Genomic DNA, 26,789 nt, shown 5'->3' with positions numbered 1-26,789 from the left:
CACACAGTCAAACAATATTTAGTACTGCTAAATCAAATTGTCTGCCCTTACAGAAAAGCCACAGCGCTATTTGCGGAACGCTCCCTGGAGGGAAATCACAGAAACTTCTAACGTAATCGATACGAGGGAGTGGAGATTCGTACAGACTCATGTTCTGTGAAGAATGCTGCCTGTACATGTAGATACCAAACATAGAGAATCTGAGAACATCTCTACTACCAGGCGTACACACTCACTTTTCACCCACTTGACTGTGTTATTTATGAGCTTTCATTCAGCAGCACCCCACTGTGATCAATTCAAAGGAGAAACATCAATTATATAAAGAGTGGAACATAAATATCACAGGCCTCTATAACATCTGATTAAACTCCACGTCTAGACATTATCAGCCTGTTAGAGTATCTGTTTAGTCAAATCACAGAAGAAAAAAGCATATTTTCTCCCCTCAGTCCTGCAGGTAGTTTTGTTCGTGTTTGTCCTGATTTGCAATGTCCCTCTTTGAAACCACCATCCAATACAGTGGAGGTGAGTAATTTTAGTTTTTCAGCAAATTTTAGATTTCACAAGGACAGTTTTGGTTTTAAGTTTTGAAAGAGATTTTAAACCGTGCACAAGGTGAATGAAAACGTGTTCGTGTTGCTTAAACCTGCATTATATGTTTTTTTATATTCACATGCTAGTCACTAACTTTGTGTGCCTGCTGTTTGTTGGTGTCCATTGGGTTTATTATGCTGGAAAACGATCCTGATGAGAGCTAAATTAAGACAGTAAATTAGCGGTGTCATGGTGGCCCACTGGTTCCAATGAATTTCTGTTATCACAATGTCTAGCCGGGGACTTTTGTTTCATGCCATCTTTCGTGTTAAACCCATGACGCATGTCTTTTGACCCGCTGTTCATATAAAAAGAGTGATGAGTTCAGCTTTAAAGTTACATAAAAAACCCAGCTCAACAGGAAAGAGTATGAATAATCCACAGACCTCATTGTGAACAGTTTTCATAGGTCTTTGATCAAAAAATTGTTCCAGAGATATCTGTGAAAAGATTTGTGCATTTTCCATCATAACAGTCAGGGACATTTCTGTTTCTCTCTAATGTACAACGGCTTCAGTGTTATAAATCCAGTCAACCCTATTTTATTTTGTTGTAAGCAGGACGAGGGATTGCTACTAAAGCGTACATGAAACCATGCATGGCTAAATAGGTTTCTGTTTTTTTTTCTCTCCATTTTTTGTGTTTGATTTAGGTAAAATGACCCTTATAGCTGATTTTTCTCAGGCCAGAAATTGAAAACTCTGACAACAAAAAACATACATGGTCATTCCTGAATTGAATTTTTGCTAACCAAGTGAGCAGAAGGTGTGCAGGGCTGCAACTACCAATTGTTTTCATCGTCAGTCACTCTGTCAATCATTTTCTCGATAAACCGATCAGTTAATTGGTCCACAAAATGTCAGAAAATGGTGAAAAATGTCGATCAGTGTTTCCAAAAGTGCAAGAAAGAAAGCGGGATACGTCCTCAAATGTCCTATTTTGTGCACAACTCAAAGATATTTAGTTTACTGACAAATCAGTGTTAATAGACCAGAAAATATTCACATTTATGAAGCTGAAATCATAGAATTTGGACTTTTTCCTCCTTTAATTATTTTTAAGTAGCTGTCGATTAATTTAATAGTTGACAATCAATGAAAATCCTGTCACCTCCATTATAGTGTACTAGCAGTACTAGTATGTACTATACTAGCAGAAATAGCAGTTGCTATTAAAGGGGCATTATGTAGTTTGGGAGAAGAACTGTCAATATTTACAATATTAATGAGGTAATAATACAAACTTAAATCATTTATTCCATAACTGAAAAAACAACCTGTTCTCAGAGGACAATAGTGTCCCCAGAACACTGTTTAAAGTTAAAAAAGGTGGCAGGGTCCGCCACACTCAAACAAAGTAAAACAGTAGGAAACTGTGTTGTCCTTTAAGGTCAGTTTGTTTATTCAGTTTATGCAGTCATGAAGTTTGTTTAGGCATAAACAAATCTGTCAAAGAAGACCTTTCGCTTCTGATTAAAAAACTACATAGTGCACCTTTAATTTTGTGTGTGATTTGGGTGAAGTGACCCAATCTTTTCCAGGTCAGAAATTGAAAACAAGGATTTGACCAGAACATTTCATGTGTCTTTACCATGTGAGCAGAAGATGTGTGGTGGTGGTGGAGCAGGAGAAAGGGGCTCCTTCTTCTTCTTCTTCTTCTTCTTCTTCTTCTTCTTCTGTCTTTTAAGGTCAGTTTGTTCATTCAGTCCTGAAAACAAAGAGTTTGTTTATTTAGTTTGTTTAAGCATAAAAAAAAAAAATCAGTCAATAAAGATTTTTTTTCTCTTCTGACTAAAATTTCATCCCCAAAACTACAGAATGCACCTTTAAGAAGCTGGAATAGAGAATTTTGACTTCTCGGTCTGATTAATCAATTGAAAATAGTTGACAACTAATGGATTAATGAATCGATGCAGATCTACTGGAAAGAAACTTAAATGCTTAAGATAGCCTAATTCTTTCCAGAACACTGACAAAAAACAAGGGTTTGACCACAACATGTCATGTATGCTGACCATGTGAGCAGAAGATGTGTGGTGGAGGAGGATGAGGAGGAGGATGAGGAGGAGGGGGCTTCTTCTTCTTCTTCTTTCTTCTTCTTCTTCTTCTTCTTCCGTCCTTTAAGGTCAGTTTGTTTTTTAGTCAGTTTAGTCGAGTCATGAAAATGAAGACAGCCTAAACAAACTAAATAAACAAACTCTCTTCGGTTTCGTGACTGGCTAAACTGAATAAACAAACTGACTTTAGTCATGAAGTCTGTTTAGGCTTTAAAAAAAAAAAAAGACCTTTCTCTTCTGACTAAAACTAAAGTGCACCTTTAATTTGTGTGTGTGATTTGGGTGAAGTGACCCTTTAAGGTAGCCTAATTTTATCCAGAACAGACAAAAAACAAGGATTTGACCACAACATGTCTTGTATGTTGACCATGTGAGCAGAAGGTGTGTGGTGGTGGTGGAGGAGGAGGAGGAGGAGGAGGAGGAGGGGGCTCCTTCTTCTTCTCCTTCTTCTTCTTCTTGGTTTATGTCATTGGTTTAAACGACCCAAGACCCCGCCTTGATAAAACAGGAGAGTTAGACAGTGTGTGTGACTACAGCCCGGAGAGAGAGAGAGAGAGAGAGAGCGAGGGAGAGAGGGAGAGGGGGGAGACAGAGAGAGAGGGGAGAAAAAAAATAAAGCAGTGAAACAGTTAGACAGACACCTACTCGGCGTTCACGCTCGGCCGTGTTTCAATAAACAAGGACGCGTATGAACACACTGCTCCCGCTCCGTTGTCACTCCTCTTTATCCGCTCGTGTTTCTTCACACATCTTCTGAGAGGGAGAAGCCGCGTTTTTCTTTTTTCTTTTTTTTTTTTTGCTTGCTGTTGTTGCCGCTGAGCCGAGGATTAAAAAAAAAACCCAAAAAACAACCAAAAAATAAGGTGGAATCACATTTTTCTTTTTTTTTTTTACTCCCCCCAAACCAAAAAAAAAAAACAACCTCCACATGAAACATTTCTCCCACCGGAGCGGATGATGCTGCCGCCGCCGCCGCCGCTGCCGCCGACGTGTGCCTGAAGAAAAAAAAAAAAGTCTCAACTTGCTATTTGACATCCTTCACACAGGTAAGACTGCATTTTTTTTTTTTGTGGTTTTTTGCTGTTTCATTTTTACGCCAGCGACGCCGCTTTTTGGCGTTTTCATTCAGTTTGTAATGAAGAGTTGGCTTGTGACTGTGGGGCTGCCGTCGGTTGTTCAGGTCCGCATACGGCTCCCTCTGACCATGTGTGTCCACCTTACTGCGCCATGAAGATGGAAGAGGGGGGGAATGGTCGGTCGGGGTGGGTTGTGTACACACACACACACGCACGCACGCACACGCACGCACACCGGGGACATTATTATGATAATATGGACACGGTACGGCGAACACGAGTGTCCCTTCACCTTTTTTACATTCAACATTGCAAGGGTATCCGGCAAAGACGCGGGTTGTTGTTGTGTTTTTTTTTTTTTGGTTGCACACAACGAGACCCCGTGCGGACTGGAGTGTGTGTGTGTCGGTTAAAAGAAAATAGGAAGTGCATTACTAGTGTGTGTGTGGACTGGAGTTGTGTGTGTGTGTGTGCTCCAGTGAGGCTACTGGCGCCCACATCCTCTTAATACCCCACACTTGACTCAACTGACTGAGTTTATGTAGGCAAAATAGTGTTAGACGTCATCCTGTGTAATCTTCAGAGCTGATTGCTGCTGCTGCTGCTTTAGCCTTTAGTGTGTGTGTGTGAGAGTGTGTGTGTGCGCATCTTAAACACAAGTCATCACCATGGAGCACATCTGCTGTCCAAGACCTTCTTGCATGTTTCTTTTTATTTTTTTCAAAAAACTTTTTCATCACAGGGATCCACACATGATGAAAGCCAGGGGGGGGCGATGAACAAACCTGCATTTTGATGGCATGCCTGTTGTGGTGTCCTGTGGAGGGGGGCAGAACTGCAGGTGGAGATAGAAAACTTGTTAGCAAAGGAGAAAACAAGAAAATGTTTCTGGGGGATGCCCAAGTCGTGTATCGTGGAGTTGCTTTTTTGATATCGGCGATTAGGATCAGACTTAAAAAAATCAGTCAGGAAAGAGCATCCCCATGTTTACAGCCGCTGCTAGGTGCCGGCAGTGTCTGAATGAGCTGCTAATTGCCTTGTGTTAACTTGTTAATTACACACACGAAAGTATCCTTACACGTTATCGGGCTAATTAATCCACTGATTACAGCAGAAAATATGACAACAGGACCCGTGTTGGATTAATGAAGAGCTAGAGCTATCTTAATTTCTTATCACTCATCGTTAAAAAAACACCGATCTCAGTCATTTGTTTCGTGTCAGCGAAGATGATTTCCATCTTTCTCAATCAAAATTAAAGGAGCACTGTGTAGTTTGTGGAAGAAATTTTAATCAGAAGAGAAGGATCTTCATAAATAGTTTTTTTTTATGCCTGAATAAACAAACTCTCTTCATGACTGAATTATCTGAACAAACAAACCGACCTTAAATGTGCTATTTGTAAGAATAATTGATTTCTGAGTCTCACTCCCAACTTTGGGAAACCCAGAGCGTCGTTTTTTGACGAGCTGGGAATAAGACACAAAAATCTTTTCTTTCTTACAAATGGCAACACAATTTCATACTGTTTTACTTTGTTTATATTTGGCGGACCCTGCCACCTTCCTAGCTTCAAACAGTATTCTGATGACCTTATTTTCCTCTGAGAACAGCTTGTTTATCCAGATATGGAAAAGAATATCTCGAAGCTTATATTATTACCTCACTACATAGTGCCCCTTCAATCCTAAAGGATTTAAACCCAAGAACTTGGAGAATTGTTTATTATGCCTGAGAGCTGACCAGCTCTTTGTGTGTCTCATGGGTGCCCATGTTGTGCGACCAAAGGGGGGGTTGTGTGCCTGAAGGAGGAAGGAGTATAAGGCCACTACAGATGTGTGCAGCCTGGACATCTGCTCTGTTGTCGGCCATTGTCAAGGAAGCCGTTAAGATGGTGGGCAGCTCGGCACAACAGAGCTCCCTTGTCAGAAAGCACCATTAAACTGCTCCAGTCACAAGTGCAGCAGGGGAAGTGGTCGTAACACTGAGCAGTGTTCCTTCCCCTCACATGCCAGGTACATTCACAAGCATTACGGCTCCACAGTGAATTTATTTATTCTTCCTCGGGACAATCAATTCTTCATTCATAACAAACAAACTCGCCATACATAAGTCGAGAAGGCGACATATTTTTCTTGCAGAACCCCCTCCTCACACTGTGAGACAGTGTTAGCGTTTAGAGATGTCGTTTTTTCCAGGGAGGAAATTGAACAGACTCAGTTAGTCGACCCGGTGAAGAGCCTGCCCTCTGCCACCCTCTCCTGTGTTGCCGAGCAGCACCCTATCACTCAAGGCAATTGAACGTCTCTGAGGGGACCTCTGTTAGCCCCGTGCAATATTTATTACCATCCATCATCCCGAGACTCTCGCTCTACGGGTGAATAACAGTGGCTGCTAAGTTCTGTGTTAAAAAGTTCCCTCGCCAGCGACCATTAGAAGGGATTTATGGGGGAGCAGCTTCCCTGGAAGTGCTGTGGAAGCGAGACGGAGCGCGTTTCAGAGTCACTGCACACCCCGCTGGGTTGTGGTACCAAATATGTCATGGATAAAAATTCTCTGACTGGTGGAAGAGCTGCCCCCGAACTTCTCTTTTCCAATTCAAGTTTGTCTTCTTTATAGGATTTGGTGCACAAATGAATCAGCTAGCAGAAGATGAATCTACAGTGTTGATTATTGATTAGCTTTTTAAGTCATTCAGCAAGCTAAAATGACATGTTTGCTCATTCCAACCTCTTAAATGTGAGGATAGGCCTAAATAATTGTTGGTTGTGGACGGTTGGTTTGACAAAAAGAGATATTTAAAGATGGGATCTTGATGTTTTTTGCGCTAAACAATCAAACATTTAATAGATAACAGGGCTCCTGGCTAACTTTTTCACAATGGGTGCACTGGTGCGCATAACTTTTTTTTTTGTAGGTGCACCAGCGCATAATTTAGGTGCACCTGATAATACATTTTAATTTAATTTCTTCACACATTATCTAAATTATTGTAAACTGCAATAAAAGTGCAATTGCATGTTTTTCCTCATTTAAATCTCAACACATGCAACACGAAGTTGCGATAACCTCAATTACTGCGATAATCTCAATTGTAAAATAAACTAAATTCCAGGTGAACCAGTGTGACCGATGAAAATGTTAAGTCGCACTTGACTTGACACACCCTGAATAATAAAAGTAATCATTGGTTTAGCGCTGCAACTGACAAATTAATTGTTATGTCAATAAAATATGGATCTTTCTCAGCAGATACTGATAACTGATATTTACTTGTTTGTTCAGAAGTTCAGAACCTGTAGTTTGTGCACACCGGGGGGTAAGAAAGTCAAAGATGTAGTGAGCTAAGATGGATGATTTGATGTTTCCTAGCTCTAATAAGAGCAATAAGGCAATCATTTCATTATTGGCCGAAAACCTATAATTTTCCCATTACCCTGCCAATAATGTATCTGTCTGATACATATTGTGCATCCCTTTGTAAAATGCACAAAAAAGATAATAGTAATAATCAATATCCTTTCCCAGAGCCCAAAGTGACGTCTTCATATTGCTCCTTTTGTCCAACCAACAGTCAAAAACCCAAACACTCTTCATTTACTGTCATAAATGACAAAGAAAAGCAGCAAATCCTCACATTCAAGAAGCCGAAACCAGCAAATGGTTTGACATGTTTGCTTAAAATAAATGACTGAAGCGATTAATTGATTCTCAAAATAGTTGGCAAGTAATTTTCTTTCAGTTGACTAATCTGTTAATCGACTAATCGCTTGCAGCCCTACATTAGATGCAGCCTTACTCTTGGCTGCTTTCTAAGCACACAGGAGATGCAGTGCGCCAGCCCACAGTCATATTACAGTAATGTAAACATGTACATTTCAATTTGCAATCTAATTCCAATATTTACAGCATTATAAAGGCAACAGAGAAAAGCAAATATCTCTCTATCTTCTGTGCAGTTATTTCCTTTGTAGCAAGTCTCACAGCAGAGATAGTAGCGATAATGATCTAATATTCACCATGGTCTTTAATAAGGATCATATAATGTATGCATACTGTGCTACTGAGCTGGTAAATCCTGCCTCCACGTCCTTTGAATGAGAGTGAGTGCACGTCGTGTGAAAATTAGTATATCTGTGTGCGCTCTCTATCTCTCGATACAGTCTTTGATCCTGCGGAGATGAGATGGATTCTTTTCTCTCTCAGAGTCTTTCCACTCTCTGTCGAGATTGTTTGTTTGTCAGACTTGAAAACAATTGGGATGAATCTGATACCGAAGCGAAGCTATAGGGACGGGGCAGTGCTGTAAATGAACGCCTTGCTGTGCTCCTTTTAGGTCAATTTGAATATGTGTTTTTAATTGGTCTCTAAAGGCTAAGACTTTCTCTTTTCTGCCTTCCTCAAAAGTGTCTGCATGATGTGACTGCGTTGAGCTGAGGAGCCCAGGAGCAACGGTGTTCATTTGAAGCCCGGCGAACATGCTCATTATCTCCGACCAAAGGCAAGATTGATTTAGCTGAAAGCCGGGATAATTTTTTGAAAAGGAGAAGAAAAAAATAAATAACATGGAAGTAGAACTGTAAACTGATCAAGACAGTGGTTCTTCGCCGCGGATCGCTCTCGGTCAAAGCGAATTAGTTTAAAACAGAGAGCTGCAGTGGAAACTACTCAGTATCTTCACTAGCAAGTAAAGGCGCCGTCACTCAGCCGCAGCTACTCTCTCATGGCTTCAGAACTCCTCTAACCTTTAGAAATGCTATATTGAAAAGATATCTCAAAGTAACATTTTGCTTGTCATTCCCATTTCTTCGCCCTCCTGGGGCATTCTGCGTCTTCATTTTTTTTTTGAAGAGTGTGTTTGTGGGGTGAGGGGCTATCAGATTTCTCCACTGTCATCGCTTACTTCCCCGTTGCTGTAATTTCATTGACAGTGGCAGCGATTGTGTTTTTCTAGAGCTACACAGGGGTAAAGGATAATTGGAGCCGTGAATGTCTTTTTCATGGTAACGGGGGGAAAGTGGAACCCTGTGCCAGCACTATTCTCTGCACCGTACAAAGGGACAAGATCCAGTGATAGGGGCTTGCATAAGAGATCTACAGTATTCTCGAACACAAACAGATGTATTTTAGTCTGGCTGAAAACTAGTAGAGCTGAACCTCATGTGGTTTCAGAGTTGGCGAGCAGATAGGAATTTTTCTGCAGTTATTGGATTGGATGTAACAGTCAATCTGTGCTTTTATCTTGCACCACTCTACATTAGTACCGGGGGAGAGCGAGGCGGCCGTGTAATAAAGTGGAAGTACATTGTCTTTCAGCCATGTAAAAGGTCAAATAACTCTTTTACTTTGGCCCCTGTTGGCGATTTCAGAGACGGTCCCTGTTAGCGTTAAGGTAGGGTGTCGCCGGGCAGAGTGGCGGCACAGCAATTAGAGTTATTAATTATTTTCTTACAACTTAATACTCTTTCATTTAATGCATATTAATTGATGTGCTCCCGAATCCACACTCTCATAATCCACCAAGGATTTCTCAAAGGCAAGCACAAAAGGCTTTTATTATCTTAAGGAGGAAGTGGTCTTTTGGGACGTAAAGTGCCCCTGCTCAATTGTGTATTACATTATGAAACAGACGTAAGTGAAATGAAATTACAACGTATCACCGGCACGGTGAAGGATCCTGTTGAATAATTACCTCGGCAGAGCCATTGTTGTAATGTCAGACTCGCTCTTTTGGATGTGACAGAGGGTGGGTTTTTACAAAGTCCTCGTGCAAGGGAGTAAAAAGCAGTTTCAAGGTTAAACTGCGCGAAGGCCAAATGTTTGGGGAGGGAGGATTAATTTCATGTCCCGTAATGTGATTTGCAATATCTCCTCCTCTCCTGCCCTTGGTTTCTTTGGAGATGTGTTACCCTGATGAGAGAGCTGAGGGCAGGGGGGCTGCCGTAACTACCGCCCGCATTTATAAGTGTTTACAGGACTACTAAATGGAATTATGGGAGATGATGCATGCTTACAAATTCACCATCATTCCCAGACCCCCCGTCTCATTACTGAATATAAATTCAGTGCATATCCTTCTGGTGCACAGGAGAGAAAATTAGCTGTCTCTCATACATGCACAAGCACAGTCACTTACATAAATGCATACAAACGTGCAAACACAGGATGGGGGGGTGGCTCCAGGAAAATCACAGTGCATCATTAATTGCAGGGCAGACTCTGAAGGAGGGAGAAGGACCACCATGATAACAGCAGCAGGATCCCTCCCCGCTCAGACGGCCTCAGAAGCCCGCTGTACTCGACACTTTATCACACAGTATCTGCAGCTCATCCGGCCGTATCTGCATATCAGCCCAGTTAATGAATCTGTTGCGATGTCTGGCAAATTCTGTGTAATACAAATGTCTTCATAGATATGAGTACGTTTCATACAGCGCCATTTGCATAGATACATTTGAAAGCAGCACAAGGGAACCTTGCAGTATGTGTGCAATATGAAGAAGCGATAAAATCAGAGATTGAGGTCGGCATAGGTAGTGAGTGGGTGGGCTGTAGGAGGCTTTCTCGTGGGGGGGTGGTATCACTGGTGGCGTTTCCTCCCCACTGTGTCTACTGTCGTTTTCTCACTTTGAGCAAATCTCACTGCTGACATGCAACAACTTAAGTGATTGAAATACAGTGAAAAGCAACGGGAAACAGTGGCGCCGCTTCTAAATTGATATGGAGGAAAAGACAAATAGTGATGATATAATGTTGAATTTCTGTTAGCTTATATATAATAACAGACAGTGATGCAGTTGTAAGATTTGAGGATCGAATTTCTAGGAATGTTTCAGCACATCATGTGGCACGCAAGCATTGATACAGTCTAGTCACACTGCTTACACTAAATTCCAGAGGCATTTTCTCAGGCTGACCTGCTGCTGCGGAGGCTGAAAGAAAAATCTACTATTAAGTGCAGTCAAGATGCAAATTTAACAGTTTAAAACGTATACAAAGCCTCAACAGGGCCTAAAGGACAGCCCACCTGAACAGTGACATGTGAGTGAAGTTTTCTTACCCTTACTATGAGGTCTTGTGACTTTAATTGTAGTCGACTTTTATCTCGTGCTGCCCAAGTAATTTTTCCTTTTGTCCCCAATTTGTTAGGGCCAATTTCCCCCACATACTATACAACTCCACCGACAGCCTGGGGAGGGTGGAGACAGCCATGTGCCCCCAGAGTCGCGTGACACCCATGTCTTTTCACCTGACAGTGCGGTAGGGTGTGTGAGGTTCATGAAATTCCTCCACCCCTTCCAGATCACACCAAACTACCAGGAAGCGTATACCTTAGTTTCCTACCTGCATAAACACGTCTGTTTGTTAGAATGAAAGGTCAACTGTTGTAGGAAGCTAACGCTACACGTATTGTTGTAATCCATCGACACTATCAGCAGGATGGTGCTCTGTGACAGTAGGCTTGCATTCGTGGGCAGAATTTACTGAGAGCTGCAACGATTAGTCGTTCAGGTGATGGAAAGAAAATCAATCGCCAACTATTTTGATAATCTATTCATTGTTTCATGCTCTTACTTTTTTTTTTGTGGCAAAAAATGTCAAACATTTGCTGATCCCAGCTTGTTGAATGTATAGATTTCCTGCTTTTCTTGGTCGCTTAAGTCAGTAAATGAAGAATCTTTGGATTTTTGACAACAGAAGCAAGAAGACTATATAATTAATCATGAAAATAATCTGCACGTTAATCGATAATGAAAACGATTGCAGCCCTAGAATTAACTGACAGCAGTCGTGATTATTTGGTACCTAAAAAAAAAAAAAAAAATCAGAGTCACTGTTCCTCAGAGATGTCTGTCTCACACTGTTGATTCACAATTGACTAAAATATTGACAAAAATAATTAGCAGCCTCAAGTGGAAGGGATTAGATTTAACATAACCTGACTATGCACTCACATCTGCAGCGGTTATGACGTTATGTCTTTGGTTTGGTTGGTCGGTAGGATTACGGAAAAACTACTGGCCCGATTTTCATGAAACTTGGTAGAAAGGTGGAGCATCACGCTTTTAAAACTAAAGCGTGGCTATCAAAATGTAAATACACACATATCAAACTAATTATTATATTCTTACTCACATCCATATTCGAATTGTCTCCACTTGAGATATTAATGGAAAAAATGATAGAACTTTATGCTTCACAGGAACACGCAGTAATATTGACCGTGAAGTTTATGCTTGCAGTTTTGCATATCATTGAAGCGTAGACTATTGGCCTCGGTTGAGGGCCGCACTTTCCGAGTGCCTTTCTAGTTTGAGTGTTGGAAGACAAGGAGCAGCAAAGTGTCCATGTGGTACAAGGACAGAGTTCACGCTTGAAGTTGAACTTTTTGCCAAAATGTATAAAAATACTGTATGGACTGTCTGAGGTGGAGAAAATGTCCTGAATCAGTCGGGTATTTCCAAGGAGACTGTGTTCTGTCAAACTGGCAAAATGCTCTATGATCACTGCGGCACAGTTGTAAAGATTCACGCATCGTGACAACTCCAGTTGGTGGCTCACGGTTGAGGTGAAAGTTGATTTAATGTAAGCAAACATATACAGGCTTGGAAATTGTTGTCCACGTTTGCTTTCTATGTTGCTGCTGTGTCAGAGTAGTGAATATGTGTACAAGCTAAATTTACCTCCTCTTGCTTTTTTTTTTTTTTCTATTTGCATGCCCTGCCTGTGTCACGCTGGCTGCTTCAGTTTTCCAGTAAAATCTCATCTTGTTCCCCTGTGAAAGGAGCAAGGAGAGAACCGCATACAAATGCTGCTCCAGGTGTCCGTTGCAACATGTCTTAGCATTTAAAATCCCTTTCCCAGGACATTCGTTGCGTACTCCGCTGGGGATGACCCTCCCACCCTTTACATGCACATGCACATACACACACAGCACTTAAACAATACAGGTCTTTCCTTTTGGATGTGGTGCACTCATTGCTCCGAGCATCAATTTGCAGTTCGTCTTCCTCCTGGTTTCCAGCAAAAGCTGTATTTCATTGAGCTCAGTATCACCTTTCCTTGCAGCCATCTCTTATTTTTGGTTTTCAGATTGCCTCATCTCCATGTGCAGCTGCAGTTGGCGCTGAAGTTAGGTCTGATCCACCTCTCACTGACTTCCCACTTTGGCAAATTTTTAAGATGTACAGCACTCGGGCCAACAGCTGCGCTATGGCAACAAATGCAGGCTTCCTCATTCATTTCAGTGAGACCGCTGCTGTGTTGGTGCTGTATCATCAACGTGATTATGAAATGGCAATGACAAGCAATATAGTTGTTGCGTTATACCAGGTCTAAAGGTTAGAGGGTTGTTTGCCAAAAACGTTGGCTACTTTTGTTCCCGTCCATTGCAACAACAAACTGCTTCATCAAGGTCATTTACCAGGTATGGTGCATAATTTGGTCTGATAAGAGAATTTTGATGTAACAAAGAAATTATTGCAGCTGTGGAAACGTTTCAGAGGTAGAGCTGCAACAATTAATCAATTAGTTTCCAACTGTTTTGATTGGTTTGAGTGATTTTGTGAATACAAGTCAAAATTCTCTGATTCCAGCTTCTTAAATGTGAATATTTTCTAGTTTCTTTAATCCTCTATGACAGTGAACTGAATATCTCTGGGCTGTGGTTGAAACAGTGATTGCCATTTTCTCAATTTTCTGGCATTTTATAGACCAATAAACAATGAATAATAAACAATTTTGCCCATGTCTGGTTGGTTGGTTGGTTGGTTTGTTGGTTGATTGGTTGGTTTGTCAGCAGGATGATGCAAAAAATATGCATTGTATTTCCATGAAACTTGGATCAAGGATGGTTCTTGGCCCAGAATAGACTCTTAACTTTTGTTGTGGATCCGGATAAAGGGATGGATCCAGGAATTATTTTCTTACTTTCTCTAACATTGTGAGATTTGGCGTTGGTCATATGAGGTAAATCCTGATAAAAAAATCAGGATCTAGCGGATTTCAGTGTTTTAATTGATACTGGATTAGGCTTTATTGAAATAAAGGAGACTGTTGGGCCTTGACTGAGGTATACCTTGAAAAATAGTGTTATTCCATACCTTGCTTGTGTACTGTTTGATAAGCGTAACAGCATTTAAGGTAATTGGGTGTGAGGAGGCAGGCCTATATGGGCACTTAAGTGGTGTGTGTTGACTTGCTGTCAGAGTGAAGAAAGAGCGAGAAAGCACAGCAGGTATCAGTATTGATACTGTGACACTATTCAGTATCAATATTTATCAATCTTAAGATATTTTTGCAAACTGCGTCCCATTACAATTGACAGTTAAAATGGTCTTTAGTTGCAGCCTCACTATCCTGCCTCAAAGGTGTGAAAACATGCCATGTGGCGGTCTTGGCATTCGAGAGTCCTTGAAACTGGACTTCTTGCTTCATATTTTATACTCCACCTGCACGCTTTATCAACACAAACGCAGCCCTGTAGTGCTATTGTCTGCCTGAAAGTGCTGTTAGTCAGTAGAATGAAAGGACCAGGTCTGCTCTCTCGCACTTTCCAATCTCTTGTCCTCTCTCGCTTTTTCCTCCTCCTCCCCTGCATGTATCTGTCACCATTCCCCCTCCGCCCTAGTGAAGGTCTCATTGCTTATGTAATGTCTCCAAACATTTGTGCAGCATTAGGGGAAGTCAGGCATGCCAAAACTGTGCAAAACGTCCCTCTGTGCACCCCATAGAGGTGGGACAGATGGCAACCCTCGTTCCCAGTCTTGTAAACTGCCTGTGACAGGAGAGATGGCACATACACAGCTGAACTAGGGCAACGCTAACTAAGGCTTTACAGACAGTGGTGGACACAGTTGCGTGCACACTCATCAGCGAGATGCTTATTATCAAAGCCATAATGCATCCCAGTTTGGTTCTCACCACATTGTTTTTGGCTGTTAATTACAGCAGAGTGTTAATTGATAGCAGTTTTGTGGAAATTGTCGCTGTAAGTGCTCGGTCGTGTTTGTTCCACCTGCGATCCAGGTTGTAGCTCACCTATAACGAAGGCTATCAGATTCTCGCTTTAGATCATCCATCACGATGTTAAAGGTGACCCGGAGTTGCTTTCTAATTCAGTCGTTAATCACCGCCACAGCAGAGTGTCGGGCACTTTCACTTTGTTCCCCTTTAACAACTCTCTGGGCAGAGTCCATTACTGAGTAAACAGACAGTGAAACACAGAAGGAATGAATGAAGATGCCCAGCGCAGAACCCCCAGAGGTGAGATCAAATGGCAAGCCCGGTGATGATGAGGGATGTTTATGGCTGGCACTCTATTAAGGAGAGGCCCTTCCCTGCTGGCGCATAATGAACATCTACCTTGCGAAATGGTTGTTCTGAAGCTTTTTCCTTACACTAAATCACCGGTCATTTTCATCAAAGTGTGCACTAATTGCCCTCAGCGGCGAGTCGGGGGAAGGGCCACTGATGGGAGGAATGAGTTTTAGGGTAAGTTGGCAAGGTGACTGGATTATGGCAACATTAGCCGTGTTGATTTGAATAAATCTCCGACGCCATATTTCCCCCTTTGTGTGTTAATGAAAGCCAGTTATGTCCTCAGAGGATGATATTTCAGGCCTGAACTCTTCTTCTTTTTTTTTTTTCTGTGTACGCGGTAACGCCTCCTCCAGATGTCCCCCACTGCGGGAGGCTGTGAGGCACATGCAAAAAGGCTTACCGCCAACCACACACACACACACACACACACACACACACACACACACACACACACACACACACACACACACACAAACACTCACAGATCATCTCCGGGCGGGGGGCACTTCAGCTGACCTGTTACGAAATAAGCCAAGAGCAATGATAGGAGAAATAAGACGGCAGAGCAATTGTATGTTGTTTCTATCAAGAGTTAAATATTGCTGACAAAAAGGCCAGTGTGTGTGTGTGTGTGTGTGTGTGTGTGTGTGTGTTTGTGTGTGTGTTAGGGGGAAGAGAGGAAAAACATCTCAGAAAGGAGAATGTTTTCGGAAACCACAGACAATGTACCATCTGCACACGGCGGGGTGTATGAGCGACACTGGACTACTGCTGTGAGGAACTATTGCATTGTTATTAAATGGCTGTTGCCTCACTGGCAGCCATATTAAAGCCTCAGATCCTGTGCCTGATGCAAGGCAACGAGGAAGAGAGAAGAGGAGGGGGGGAAGAAAAACTCAAAAAAAAAAAAAAAAAAAGGGGGAAAAAAAGCAAAAATGCTTCAAACCAGTCTGGCCTTCTGGACATGGTGACATGATGTGCAGCTGCGATGGCACAGATTAAACGATGGCAGTACAAACTTCTTCAAAATGAAAAGGCAGAAATGAGGCCTTTTTTTTCTTTCTTCACTCTCTCTCTTTCTCTCCTCTAACCTCTCTACCTCCCTCTCCCCGCCCACCACCTCTATTGGCTCAGCATCTTATACAAGGTGCAGCGAGAGGACAGCTTTTTTTGTACTCTTAAGAAATGCAAATCTGGCAGCTCAGTCCATGCCAGGTCACGTTGTCAACTTTCCTGGACGCTCACCGTGTTAACTTCAGACAATCTGTGTCCAAGTAGATCATCTGCAAAATTAATTGAATCTTCCTCTCGCTGTACAGTCGTGTCTCTCTTTAAACGACCGAGGAGTCTGGATCCAGTGTTGACTTATTGATGCTCGGTGCCCTTTGTGCACAGTGAACTAGAGGCAGACAGTGCATGAAATGCCACTGAAGAGTAAGAGTTGATTAGCTCCTCTTGCTCTCCCTCATCTCATTCCCTCACACTCAGGGCAGTGAAATGACTCTTGAGATTGCGCACTCGGCTAACAGTTTCTTGTTAACTTTCTTTGTGCCGGAGGTTATTAAAAATTATGTTCGATCTGAATGCATAGTGACTGGATGTTTGTCTCTGACTTATGGCAAGCTTTCTGTGCAGCTTCCGTCTATTTTGAGGGAAGAAATGTCGAGAGATCGGGAGATTTTTTTCTTCCCTCTAAATGTTTTTGACCCTCAACTATCAGGCTTTATGACGATTGTCAAGCATTTCTATTCCGTCCAGCCAAATCTTGTTACTTCTCCTGCATCCATTCATTCTACAAGGCCAGACAAGGGCCTCAGTGCAAAATGTGTATCATCTTTTATCTTATTTATTATTTTTATGTGGTTCCTTAGCATCCATTTTTCTGACTTTGACAGTTTTTGCCACTTTATTAAAAGAAAAAGAAGAAAGACTTCCATTTATGTGTCCATTACTCTCTAGAGCCCAACCGTTACGCAGTTTTTGGGACCGATGCAGATATTACGGAGTAAAATATTCAGATATCGATATGGTGGTCGATGTACACTTATTTTCTGCACTAGTGACAAAAGTATGCAATGGATGCTGGATATTTTACAGTTTAACAATAAACATTCTTGTCTAAAATGACATCAGTGAGCTGAATAATTTAATAATTATAAGTCACCCCAATCTTTGTTTTCTGCACTGTTTTCTTTTACACCGAAAACTTTTCATGTGGGCTCTAGGTCGGGCTCTATTATTTTCTTGATTAATCGATTAGTTGTTTGGTCTATAAAATGGCAGATGAAAATGTGAAAAATGTCTGTTGATTTGTCCACAGCCCAAAGATATTCAGTTTGCTTTCATGGAGGAGTAAAGAAAACTGGTTTGAGTCATTTTTTAAGAATCAAAGCAAAAGTTGTCTGATTCCAGCTTCTTAAATGTGAATATTTCCAATCAGACAATCATGAGAATAGTTTGTGGTTAACATAATGCTCGACAACTTATCGCTTAATCGTTGCAGCTCTAGCTGGAATTGATTTTTCTTCAGGAAGTTGTCCTATCAAGTGGTATACAGTGCACGTTTATACACTGCTGAGCAGCAGATCTCCAGACCAATTTCATGTTCAGCAGCCAAGTGCAGCACTGGTGGCAGAACTATGGTTAAGGACACAGCATGTTCAGGCAGCATTTGGTCGAGGATCTTTGTTATCACAGGAGCAATTTATCACTGTTTTTACCTGCTCTGTGGAAATTGGACTCAAGTCCTCAGTAATCTTTTCCGACTAGAAGTAAATAACTGGGTAGAAAAATAAAAACATGCATGAATATTGAGCAATTTTTGTAAAAATTTGGAGTTGAGTCACTCTGTCGGATCAGTAACTCAGTCTGTCCCCTCCCTTCTCCAGCGACAGTGCGACGAGTTGTGAGTTGTGAATAAATGTGCATCTGCGCTCGAACTCTTCTGTTTTCCTGACAAAAGTATCCAAGGGCCTGATTTTTGGAGGCCATCATCCCTCTTGACAGAACCTGACATTTGGAAAGGTCTGTGAGGAGGATTTGTTTGTGACAGCTTCAAATTACAGTGACACAGAGGGAACGTGAGAAAGGGGAGGGTTGGAGGAAGAAAATGGCTCCTGCTTATTTAAATGTCACTTCTACGAGGTGAATGCGTAAGCTCTTCTCTCCCTTTTTTTTTTCCCCCAAGCATTACATGGGCATTTCTCACAATGGAAAAACATTTCTTGCCATGTTTTATTCTGTGTGTGTCTCTCTCTGTCTTTCTGCTTGGCTCCGGCTGCGTTATTGGCAGCGGGCTTTAAGCCTTGTGAAGCTTTGCCAACATCTTGACAGTAACCACAAACCATTTAGTTGTTTGTTTTGTGTAGGTAGTGACTGAAGGACCAATCACTCGGGCCCTATTTGGATTTGAGGTTTATGCTGGACTATATATGCAGCGGTATAAAATACATATTAATTTTCAGGCTCTCCCACTCTCCCTCCGAGTGCAGGAACAAGGCAAAAGTAAAGAAAGAAATTGCTTTAAGTACAATCTGGGGGAGGAAAGCCGACAGGCAAAATAACTGATAAGTGTGCTGCAATTTCTGTATATGTGGAGTGATTTCTCTTATGTAACAACAGTTTTTTTTTCAACAAAGACTGTTATTTCTCGTCAGCACTCAGCGCACTTACGAGTGCATAGGGCGCTCTGCCTGTCACTGACCTTTTTAACAAGGATGAGTAGACCAAAATACACCAAGTGTCCCTCGGTGATGATAGTCAAATGTCACTCAAAGTAAAGAACTGCAGCCAGACTCTCATACTGAGCTTCCAACAATAGTAAGGAGGAGGAGGTGTGGAGCCCTCTATCTCTTTTCCTTGACAAATAGCTGATGACACTGTCGTATTAAGTCCTCACAAGTCATGCCAGCTGCTGGAATCAGATGACAAGTACCTCCACGTCTATGTGTCTTAATCTGTTTCAGACGCTTCCAGCTTCGTATATAACTGGAATATTCATCACCAAGACGCTGCCTGCAAATGTCAATAAATTATGTGGCTTAAGTGACGCCTGAGCTTGACAACTGGTTTCCTAAAAGGCATTTGCCCTTTCGCCTACTTCTTCATTTTGCCCCACTGCCGTGACACATTTTATTGAAGAGCTGTCTGCAAGTGTACCACAAGGACTCGGGGCTATACATCGCTGAGCTGCTTCTAAACCTCAGCATGCACAAGTTCCCACAGTGCCAAATAAAGACTTCGAAAACTCTGCCACTGCAAACAGAGCATCTATTTTAACAGAGGCATTTCCCCATAATTAAACTAATGCATAGGAGAACATGCTGGGGTGGGCTCCCCTGATTAATGGAGCAATTACATAATCCATTACACTGAATTATGAATGTGCTAATGATGAGCTCATGTTGGGTAATGATTCCTGGAGTTTGCTTGTGTAAAATATGAAAAGCAAAGCGGAGGGGACGGTCTGTGTTTGCAGATGTTCCTCTAATCACTATTAGGTAAAAGGCTAAGGAGGAAAAAAGAAATGTGTGACTTCCTACGGAGAGTGGCACTTCCACTACCACGGGTCATTGCTTCCTGTTGTTGAAAGAACGCCTCCTACTGTTCCACTAAGACTGGATGTCGTGGATTTGAGGATCTCCTGCTATCAAATACTAAAAGCCATACAAATCTGAATTAATGTTTTATGTGCGTTTTTGATGGGAACATAAAGTAGGCAATTAAGAAGGCAACAAGGCAACATAAAGGGTGGCAGTTGGCGACTGAGCTCTGTGATAATCTTCTTGGCCAAAACTATCACTGGCTGTGGAGCAATAATTTCTTGTTTACATCCTTGTCTATATTTTCTAGGGATGTTCCTGGACTTGTTGTGCAGCAGGCGTCTAGAAATAGCTCTTATTTCCCCAACAGGCAAGAATATCTCAGAATACCAATCATGTGTTTTGGACTAAACATATATACTATTATTCGATTATGATTCTTATTTTTCAATTGTTCTGTTAACCTTTACGTTTTATATAATGCAGAAAAAGTAGGGAAAATCTTCGCACTGCTTGTTTTCTATGATCAATAGTCTAAAAGCAGAAGATAATCAGTTTACAGCTTTCCTTTTATTATCAAAACAGTTTGCAGATAAAAACTTGAAAAACTAGTCAGTTGGCAATTCATTTTGTTTTGATCAGTAATCAATGAACGAACAAACTGTTTTGGCACAAACTGATACAGTATTTAGCTGAGTAGTGACAGTGGGGCAACATTATGATGTCACGGTGCATTTAAACTCTGACCTTTTGGATGTAAAATGTCTTAACTTCATCATTTTATTCTATCAGATGTTTGTGTAATTATCGTATGAATTCTTGAGTTATGGCCAAAAATATGTTTTGTGAGATCACAGTGACCTCTGACCCTTGGCCACCAAATTCTAATCAGTTCATCCATGAGTCTAAGTGAACAATTTGGCAATTATTATTTGTGTTATCTCTTCGCTCAAAAATCGAGCACCAAGCATTTCCTTTGCTCTTACAAACGAAAGCAAATGTTTTAACTGAAGGACTTTGTGGTTTTTATGCTTTTGGTCACTGCTACTGTCTACTGCTTGTGTGAAAAGGAATGGTAGCTATAGCAAGATGTTACCGATGAAAAATAATCTTGCAAGTACACCTAAATGATGCACCCGATCAGCCTGTCTGCTGTTGAAACTATCATCTGGCCTCTGTTGTTGTCAGTGTGGTTTTACTCAGGTTGCATCTTCACAGTTTACGCAGCACAACACTAACGAAACGCTACGTGTGCAGGTGGAATTCTGTTGATATAAGAGCAGAACAAACACTTGGCTCTTTAAAGATTTTTGTTTAAAAGAGTATGAAGACACCGAAACTGCAGGCTGTGCTTTTGTTCATCAAATATTAAATGAAATGCATCAGTCCCACATGTTTTTCTGCCGGTTGTGATTTTTGGCACCATCGGATGCTGCCAATTATCTCACAATTTGTGATCTGTTGTTGTAACAACCTCTTTCTAGTAAAATAAAAATCTTCCCTGAGTATTTGACAAGTCTTCCATTCTGCTGTCATCTGCAATGTTATTATATTTACCCACGACAATGCCACTCATGTCAGATTTTGCATGACAGTTATTGCTTGTGGCAGAGAAATGTTAAAACCAAAATATTTTTTATAGAGTTTAAACCCTTCTGTGTAGTTCTCCGAGGCTCCATTGCTGATGATTCCCCTAATGCTATCTCTTTACATACACCGCAGATTTCTTTTGGTAAAAATCTGAACTATGCTGCTGTCGATGCGTTGCGTTCAGATAGTTCAACTAGCAATTCGGGCCCTGACACACCAAGCTAACCTCTGAGAAGCAGTGTCAAAAGAGTCCAGTGGATGTTTGGCCTAATGCTTCCATCGGCTAAAGTTGTACTTAACACTCAGTATGTTGATGTCATGAAAATTGTTCATTTTATTGACATTTTAGGTTCATTTTCAGTGAGATAATATTGAGTTTCTACTGATTTTCTTGTTGCTTCACTAGAAACAATATAGTTATATTAAAAATATTCAATTCTATTCCTATTTTAACGATGCCCATCCCTAGCAGTGCTTCAAACATCAGCATGCTAACACTCTCACAAAGAATGTTAGCAGGCTGATCTTTAGCAGGTAATATTCACTGTCTTAGTTTAGTACAACTGCTGCCAGCACGCCTAAAAATGTGCAAGTTGCACTGTAAAGTTTTGCCTTGCTTTGTTTTGCATTGGCGTACTCGGCTCATGGTGGAAGTTAAGATTGCTAGAGATGCCACACTAAATGGGTAAAATCCCCGCCAACCCGACAGCTTCCGTGACTGTCCCTCTATTGCTTTCTGCCAAGTATTTTCTCATTATACTGTGGTGGTCATGATCCGTTGGATGCAACCTGCCTCTTATGGTTTCAGCAGAGTTGTGCACACATTTTTATTGTTCCCTTGGGTTTTATAGCCTTTCTGCCGTTTATATGTATGTACAAACAATGATGTGGAGGATGAAAGAGGGCGCACTGGTGTTACACTGTATAATCTCCTCTTGTTTTGCCCTGCAGTCTGAGTTATATACTGTCGTTTTCGTTCTCTGTGGACTGCGACAAATGGCAGTTGCTAAGGTCACCTAATACTTCAGATTTTAGAGCCACCTGTCGTGAAGTGTACAGTCACATCACGGTTTATCCTATTGGATGAGGAAATGCTGCAAAAAACGCATGAATCTACTGTACTATTCTTGTGCGAATTCATGAATGCTTATATGGCATCTCTGGAGAACAAGAGTTAATTGCAAAAACAAGTTTTAATTGGGCTCTTGTTTACAAAATGTTGCCTTCATGCCCTAGTTACACATACAAGAATAAATGGCTTACTCTGGAGATTTTTCTTCTCTAAGTGTATTGTATACATTGTGTTGTGTACACGAATTACAGAATAACTTTTTGTCTTGATGCGGCTCTGTGTTCAAATGTCTGTCAGCCCCTAGTATGCACTGGACATCTTAAGCTGAGATGATTGACATCCCTGATTTTTCAGCCCGCAGTGTCTGTTTTAAGCCCGCTGCAGATGTGTCTACTTTAGATACGGTTCATTTGAAGTTTAGCGTGTGGGTCCATTTTCCAAGGTAAACAAACCATCCCGGCTCCTGGCTTCCAGTTGAGGACACTTATCTGCTTATCTCTGATAGAAAATTGTCTTCTCTCCGTAGTGTGAACTCTCTCTGTACTTTCTCAGGGTAACTTGAGCGTCCGTCTGCTTTGAGAGAGAGGTATGCAGTGTGCCACCTTGTGAAAAGGAAAATCAACAGCATGTTAAAACTTGTAAATTAATTTTGTCAGTGCATTTTATGGGGAAATATTTGGTAGGAGTTAAAAGCAAAGAACCCTATTTAGTTTCACATAAACCAGTAAAAGTTTCGAGCTGGTGGAAAAGTATGTCTGCCCTCCAGGTAGAGCCTTTGAGCATGGTTTATTACCTTTGTCAGAACTGCACAGGGAAAACATTATGAGTGTTTGGATGATGAGTTTTGTTAACTTGTAGTCGAAGTCACATTCTGACTTGGTTAAGTCTAAATTGAATGCCATCACATTTTATTTTATTACTTTTATTTTTGGCGTCGACTAGAAAATGTTTACATGCTAACTAACGTGATCCCGTAGAGTATGCTGGCCGTATACTGTAACTCAGCCATTTTTACGTTATTTTCCACAATCTGGCAACTACAAAGACTCACAAGCTAGCGTTAGTAACGTAAGGTATTGCAACAAACTGGCAACCACTTCAGGGGCAGATGATTTGAACACCAGTGTTTTGATGTGAATGCAGTGGTAGGGGGCAGGTGGAGTGCCTCATTTAGTGGCTGAATGTTATCAATAACATCTTTAAGGCTCCCCTCCCGTCAAGCCCAGCCTGCTCTGATTGGTCAGCTCTTACAGGCCTGAGCAGGAACCACCTGGTGACTGCATAGTTGTGACATCACAACCTTAAGGAATTCCACATGGCTCTTTTTAAGGCACAGTTCCTAAATAAGGACTTGCGTATCGATCTTTAAATAGCCCGTAGACCTGCTTTATAATAAAAAAAGACTAGGAAATCTCACTTCCTTACAACATGGGACCTTTTAAAGAAAAGTACAGCATGCACAAGGACATGCAGTCAAAGAGATCTGAAATGAGCATCTTATTCCACCTTCTTAAGAGCGCCGTAATGCGTTTGTCTTTAATCATTTCTCATGCAGTTTAATAAACTGCAAAGTATTGTGATTATGAGCCGTTTAAGTTGTTGAGTGGATTCCTGTGTGTCAGATCAGTGTGTAAAAATGTGTTTTCATTGATTTTATTTTTACCCTCGCAGAGCACGGCAAAAGAGGATTAAAAAACTTGGAAAACCACATTAATCATCAGACCTTCAGTCTCCCTCTCTATTTTTGTAGCTTTTAGTCATGCCAACTTCTTACAGTTACAGCATGAACCAGTTTTACCACTGTGGTGAAAAGGAAAAGGGGCTTTTCCCCTTTTCTTGCGTCCCTGATGCCAAATGTCATGTATCGGTCATGTTATGTTTTAAATTGGAGTATGGAGTACTGGAGACTTATGTTTGAAAGCCTAAAAGCCAGTGCTTTAGCAGATACTTGAAGCTAGCTTCTGTGTCTGAAAGAGGTTTATGTGTAGTGAAGGTTCCTCCCTGCTCTCCAGGCTGCCAACAACACAGCGTGCTTTGGTCTTTATAGTGGGCCTCTGGGCCCTGGGCCACCAGCTCTGCCCTGTTCTGCTCTGCTGGCTGCATCGGCCCTGTTGTGAAATGTGATCAGTCAGCTCCATTAGGGCCTGGACTGGGTGCCGTTGGAGAGCAAACGGCCCAATCCCTGGCTGTTCCCACCCAGGAGTTGATCTCCAGGGATTGGTCAGAGCGAGGAGCGTCTGATGCCTCGTTGTATGGTTACTGGGAATGCGGCCACGCTGCCTTGTTTTTGTGGCATCACAGTCTTGTTTACCAGGTTCTCGCTCAAGCTTACATTGTACACTGAACAAATTTGACATGTTGGATAGCAGTGGATTATGTAATTGCCAGTGCAGCACTGTTATGCCTCTGCACATTTTATTTCATTTCACTCACTTTTTTAAATTAATAATGTGAACAAAATCACAGTCTCATTGTATTTGTTTCACATTTGTGTTCCTTCCTGCCTCTTATTATCAAAGTAACACGGACCCTGTGTGCCATTTTGCTCAAAGGAAATACATTAAAAACCTAGCCATTAAGTGAGTGATGACACAACAGCTCTCCTGACCAATGGAAGAGCAGAAGGCAGTCAATGTAACATGTACAAAGCAGTGCACCTGATCAGTGTTAGAGTCGAATATTACATTGAGCCCTCATTTGACCCGCTCTTATATCCAGATGTGGCCAAAATTAATCAATTTAACATTGAGAAATAGGTTTTTTTATATTTTACATGCAAGGATCTGTTCATGCAAAATAGATAATTGTCATTTTGGTGACCTCCTGTCATGGTAAGAAAACGGTGCAGTTAGTAACACGTTGGCCGATTGATCATTGTCTTTATCAGAGTGAGAGGGGGTAGACAGACGAGGGGACGCGTGAAGATTGCACTGTCAACTAGGGATGTCCCGATCAGGTTTTTTTTACCCCGATCCCGATCTGAGTCATTTAATATTTAGTATCTGCCGATACCGAGTCCCGATCCGATACTTAGCCCTAACTAATATTTTCTTAGATAATACAGCTGCATTAAGAAAAAAATCACCTGCATCCAAGCTGTTCTTAATAGCTTTTTTTATTTTGTTGAAACAAAGTAAATACTTTCATATGGCTCTTTCTTATTCTGCATATCCTATTGCAACATTGGTTTTCATTAGTTTTTTTTTAGTTTTTTTTAACAAAAACAAGTAAACAAAGTCGGTAACTAAACCCTGATCCTCTACCACAGAGGTGGGCTGGTTATCCAGAGCGATGAATTCAATGACCTTGACTTGACCTTGACTCGAGGATATTTCTCTTTCCTTTTGAAAGTATCCACGAGTGTTTGTTGCTTCGGTGCCTTTGCCTGTATTGCTTGAGTGAACTCATGTTTTTGTTTATGTGCCGTATCAAACTTGTAGTATTAAATGCAGCTCTTTTGTTACCAGCTCGTGAAACGGTCGCATTGCAGATGTTAAGTGTTGCCGTTGGAGTGCTTTCGCTTTCGCTTTCTAATTTGAAATATTTCCACACTGCAGACATTTTATCCACAGGTTCTCCAGACTAACGTTACGAGCACGACTGCATTCTGCCACAAATTGTGCTCCGTTGACGACAGCTGACGTAAAAATAATCGGGCTTGGGTCCACGTTCACAATTGCCAATCCCGATCAGTGAAAAAATGCCCATATCGGCCCCGATCCCGATCCCGCAATCGGGATCGGGACATCCCTACCGTCAACACAGTCAACGAGAGGCAGAGATATACAGAAGATATCTTCTGTCAAAGGTTATGAGCCCTAATTTAGACACTCAGTGTGGAGGTTACAGCTCCTTCCGTGGAAGACTAACAACCAGCACAACACAAGTTTTCTAACCCGGCTGCTTTGCATAAAATCAACTCGGCTGCCTGTCAGTATGTTGCTCTGTAATTAACCTGCGGAGGCCCAAATCGGGTGCCCCCTGAAAGGCTTCATTAACCTGTGCCTAAGAGGCGGCCATTGTCCTCTGGCTCCCGTGACCTGCACGAAACAACCACAATACCTCACATATTTTCTACTCTCGCCGAGAGCTATAATGGCTGTCAGAGAAACAAACCCACCTGCATTGTGCAGGCATGGAAGTCTTCTTTCAGCAAACATGAGATGAGAATAACATGGCATCTAAATGACAGCAGGGCCGTATACCTTTTCACTTACTGCTACTGCCGAAGTTATTACAACAGATGACAGAAAATGAATCATTAATAATTTTGTTAATGGTTTGATGTTTTTGTAAATATGATTCATCAAGAAAAAACATCTCTGAGCTTTGGAGTCTTAATCAGAGAAAAGAAAGTGCCACTCTGTGCTTTGGCTTTATAATGGACAGTTTTCACTATTTTGCGATATTTATAGACCAAGCAATTAGTCAAAAACTAACAGATAATGCATATTCATTAGTATGTACAGCTACAATGATTTGATAACGCAGATTTTGATATTTGTTTCCTTCATTTTTTCAGGCAAAAATGTCAT

General features: G+C 41.4%; 1 protein-coding gene across 1 annotated transcript in view; it reads left to right on the top strand.

The window, feature by feature from the left end:
• The first annotated feature begins 3,258 nt into the window (after positions 1-3,258).
• LOC141015293 (C-terminal-binding protein 2) overlaps positions 3,259-26,789 on the top strand; it is a 109,195-nt gene continuing 85,664 nt past the window's right edge. The window contains exon 1 of the mRNA XM_073489276.1: positions 3,259-3,699. The gene's annotated coding sequence lies outside the window, so the exon portion shown is untranslated. The remainder of the gene's footprint in view (positions 3,700-26,789) is intronic.

Source organism: Pagrus major, chromosome 20 (assembly GCF_040436345.1).
Source record: "Pagrus major chromosome 20, Pma_NU_1.0".
Classification (NCBI taxonomy): domain Eukaryota; kingdom Metazoa; phylum Chordata; class Actinopteri; order Spariformes; family Sparidae; genus Pagrus; species Pagrus major.
Note: the sequence above shows the minus strand (reverse complement) of the source record. Positions and strands in the feature narration are given on the sequence as shown.